Below are 5,101 nucleotides of genomic sequence, written 5' to 3' on the forward strand. Positions count from 1 at the left end.
TTTTATTGCGATCTCGTCGATCGTTCCCAATTATAAATTTCCCACTTACCTTTTATTTACATTTGGATTTTTACGAAATAATTTTGAAGGCACCTTGCAGTACTTTTTCTCCATAAGTGTGAACACACTAGATTGAGCGCGATGCATGTCCATTATTATATTCCTGCACAAGATTTTAAAATAAACCTTCAAATAATGTGATATATGAGCAGCGCAGCGTTTACCTTCTTCATTCCTCAACAGGCTTTCCCCTTGGGTCCATGCCCATAGCAGTGCTGTTTCTTACTTTTTCTTTCTCTGGTGACATATTGCAACTCTTCAAGGTTGGCACTTGACAAGCGTGCTGAAGAGTGACAAAAGAATGCGGACAGAGTGGTTGAGACACACTTAAAACCAACACACTCCCGTTAGGTATAGAAAATTGAAAGGGTGTGCACCGAGTAAATTTTGTTGCAGTTAGTTATAAATGCTTATTTTCTCTTAGGCGGCCTACAGTAATGTCTTTGCAGGCCACGGGTGATGCTTAGAAGATTTAATGCCACTGTTTTTAGGAAATTATTATTCAGCAAAGTTGAAGCTAGCTACAAAATCGAATTTAACATTTAAGGTGTTTGCTTTGTTCACTTCCTCTCAATAAATTGTTGAATATTACTAACAAATCAATGTTACTTGCTCCGGTATCTTTGAATGTTACTAGTGAAAGTTTCTAAAGACATCTTTATGCAGAACGCTGAAGAGCATGCGGGTGCTCAACTTCACACTGTCTTGCCTTTCGACATTCAGGTCATCAACTTGATGAGTTCTGTGGCTCTGAGGCTTCCTGTGGTGTTCTCCGAGCACTGTGTACATTACCGATCGCTATGTTTGTGCATAGAGCGTGAATGGAGACAATACTTCGTTGTTGCAAGGCTGTTTGCAGATGCATGCTGGTGGCATGCATCAGGTGACATGCCGTTGAAGAGATTTCTCTTTGCAACTTTATTTCAGACATATTATTGTCGCTTATGAGTTCTGAACCTGGAAAACTGAATAATTATTTGTGCGGTTAATGCCTACAACATGAATACTTCACAGACCATAAATGTGAACTAAAATTCTCTCAACAGAGTTAACCCAGAACGAGCTTGTAAAATCAGTAACCTTAAAACCATGCTGCGTGCTTACGAAATGAATTGCAATATATGTTCTTCCACTTCTATACCACGACTATGCCACTGCGCCATGGAAATTTGATGAACTTGTTAACTGGAAGCTACTCAGAACCGCTTTGTTATTTGCTTGTTAAAAATGTCCTATTGTGGAGGACCATTGCGAAAGGCCACTTTAATTTTGCCAGGCTAATTATTCGATTGAATTATGTGTGAAAATACAGGATTTCTGCTTGTGCTTTATTATGTCCTCCTAGAACTCACATTCTCTATTATTGTTTGTTCATTTTTTATTGCTTTGTACAATACACTACGTTATTCTGCACGATCACATTTGCTTTTTTGGTATTATTTTGTATTGTTTGTGTATTAACAACGGTACTTTGCATTGTTTGTTATCTCATGTATAGCTTCTTTTGTTTTTGTTAACATAATTTGTTTTTTCTACTACGTGACGTGATGTCCCTTTACAGCCTGATGATCAGGGAGCTCCTATATCTTCACTTTTATAACCCATATTAGTAACTCAATAATACATGATTCTGATAATTAAACATATCTAAAGCCGTCCACATGCATTTTATGGTAATGTCAGCGCTGTAGTTATTAAAGATAGTGCCTTTTGCTCTTATAGGATAAACAAAAGGAACTTCATGAAGCAATCTTTGTGCCCCTAATAATGTTTTCCCAGAAGCATTGAGAAACCCCATGCTGCAACGAGTGACATGAATATTTGTGGTAGAACAGCATCTGAAACACTTTTTGAACATTTTCTGTTTATTTGCGTCCAAGTTTCTTTTTTTTCAGCGTTTGTTCTTTGGTATATAATATTTTCATTGTATAAAGTGTTTTGATAGTCTGTTCCTTATGTGCGAACACTATTTAGGGACGGTCTCTTTGCCCTTGTATGTTTTTCTATAGATTTAATAGTTTGGATAAATGTAGTTACGTAAAAAAGTTTTATGCTGTTCATCTAACACATCACGAGCTTTTTTTTTCTTTCAAACATGAAATAAAGAAATAGAGAGCATCTGATCCCAATGTGTACACTGCTTCTATATAAACCTCACAAAATTATGTACTGAAAAGTTTTCGCCAAATCGGTAAAGGAATTGCCGTTTATAAATTGTACATATAAATTGTAATTATTGTACAATTTAAAAATACGTTGGTCCACATACAGGAACAGACATATGGACGTATGTTTTCACAGGCGGCTGGCCCCATCTGAAGTTTGACAGATACCTAGCCTTCGATTAAAATGAAATAATATTTGCGGCCCTGTACTACTATTTTGCTTGTTTTTGGGGAACAAAAACTGCATAGACATATAACCTTGACAATGTGGGTTTGTTACCAAATATTGAATACATCACCTCGCAACCTCTTAACCCTGTATTCAATAACGCAACTTAAGTTGAAGCCCATGTTCTACTTGATTTAAATGACGCCTGTCGTGAACGCACCGGAGGAAACGCAACGAGCGTCCTGCGCACGTTCATGCCAGGCGTCACTCAAATAAAGTCAAACATGCGCTCCAACTGAAGTTGCATTCTTGAATGCGGCGGTTAATGTTAGCAACAAAATAATATGCGCTTTTTCTCAATTTTAATATGCTAAGATGAGTCAATGGCAACTTTCATCGCGCATATATCAGTTGCATCTAGATGCATGTTAAATACTTTCATTATAGGAACAAGAACTATCGATTTTAAGATTCATAACATGTCTTTACAGGTTAACTGTTTCATATAAACTGCGATACGATACACCCGTTTGGCTCCCAACTAGGACCATTTACTGCCCATCTCGTCTGTAACTAAAGATATGGACAGTTGGTGTCCAACTGGAACCAGCTGGCTTCTACTCAGCCTCCAAGTGGAACCAGTTGCTGGCCAATCGGTCTGTGCTTGGAAATAACATGCCCTGTTGGCTCCTAGCTGGAACCAGTTCATTGCTACTTAGCCTCCAACTGGAAGCAGTTGGTTACCACTTTGTCTCCAACCGGAACCACTTGCTTCTCAGTAGGCACCCAGTATAGACAAGTTGGATTTCAACCGGAACCAGTTACCACTTGGAGACACTTGATACCAATTATAATCTATTGAGCTCCATGCTCGGGATTTTCACTAGGAATTGAAAACATTGAACCAGATGCAATACGCAAACTTTTCATTTTGTGGAACATAGAAACTCATGTAAGAGTTTTTGGACCACACTGCGTTTGATGCCATAGAATGTTTAGGTTTATGCCTTGCGATGCTCACAAGCTATGCCTAAATGCAAACACAAGCTCAGGTGCTTGCACATTGTTAGACGTCGGCAGTCGACCCTCCGATATCAGAAGGATCCAGGCAAACGTTACATACCTGTCGGGGCAAGAATGGTGAGAAGTATGTGCAGGGAGAAAAATGACACATATGTGTCATGTACCACTGGTGTCATAGTACCGACGTATAAATGCATTTCGGGTTTCAATAATTCTTATGTCACAGTTACAAATATCTATAGGTACTGGAGGTGGCCAAAAATGGGCACATGAGAAGTGGCACCTATTCAGTGGTGCGACAATTGGTGCAGGTCAAATATGACAAATTTCCAAAAGGCTATTTAAAATAATGCGTCATTGTGCGCCTCAGCGCGGTCAAGTGCATCACCCTCTTCTTACCTTTGTAAAAGTAACTAACCGAGGTTCACGTTTGTAGCCTATTTCTGTTTTCTGGGGACGGGACCTCTGACCTCTGATTTATTTTATTTCGACATTCTTTAGTTATGTGATCATCAATGGCCGACCCTGCGTGTGTGACCTGTACTGTGTGTTCTGTTTATTTCTCTGAGGGTTGTAGTCTTGCTCTTTCCTCTTTTCTCCCCTTTTTCCTGCCTTCCGTTATTGTTTCAAAATTTATCCTCTCTTCTGAAGAGTAGGCAGGCGTTATGCCCCTTCCGGTGGAATTTGCCAGCCTGTTCCTTGCTTTTCCTTTCCGGTCTAGTGCATATATGTTCTGGAAACGAATAACAATAATAATAATTACTTAAGAGGCGTGCTAGCTTATGACATACGTTTGAATGAAATTCTGTATATGCATGTATTATGTCGTGATTCCTCGATTAAGCACAATGAACGTGCACTCACTGGCAGAACTTTGGACTTCGGCATGCAGTTTTATATGGAACAGTAGGCTGGAAATTATACATAGTGTGCATATAAAATAAGACATAACATCGTCTGCCTCCATCTCACTAAGTACATTATGTTGCTTTAAATCCTTCCAGCGCCTTACGATATGCTTTTACCAGTCACATCAATGGTAATATAAAATATGAAACTTCTTTATAAAACTCAGTACCTTTTCACACTGTGAAGAAGGATGACCAGCGAATTTGTGTGTGTGGGCCCCTTAATGGCAAACTCCACCTCCGCTGCGGGTCGGCCCGGCAATGCACTATCTTCTGAATTGGCGCGCGTATGGCGAGTGCTTAAAGCCTGCTTCACCTCTGCCGCGGGTGGGTCCGGCATGGCTCACTCTTCCCATGTTCCAAACGATTTTATCCTATCACCCGACCTTTTGCATCTTTCTTTTTAATCATTGTTTAAATTTATCCTATTTCCCTGCTAATTGGCGTAAATGTCGTGTTATCTTTATTGTGAAACTCAACGGCCCTACTGACTCTCCCTCTTCACACCGGCCTGTTGTTATGAACTCATTATTTGGAAAAATTCTCGAACGTCTACTATATTCCCGCATCTACTACTTTCTTCATTCCAATAACTTACTTCATCAGAATCAATTTGGTTTTACTCATGGGAACAGTGATCGTGGTCTCCGCAGCCAATCGTCGCGACTTAGAATCCCAAAGCCTCTTTCACACTCAATCTCATTTCGGACTGGGCACAGCGCAATAAAGCTAGCATTAGTATTTGCTCTCCTTCCCCAATAGTCATTCATCTTCCT

The sequence above is a fragment of the Dermacentor variabilis genome, chromosome 5 (genome assembly GCF_050947875.1).
Source record: "Dermacentor variabilis isolate Ectoservices chromosome 5, ASM5094787v1, whole genome shotgun sequence".
Taxonomy (NCBI): Eukaryota; Metazoa; Arthropoda; class Arachnida; order Ixodida; family Ixodidae; genus Dermacentor; species Dermacentor variabilis.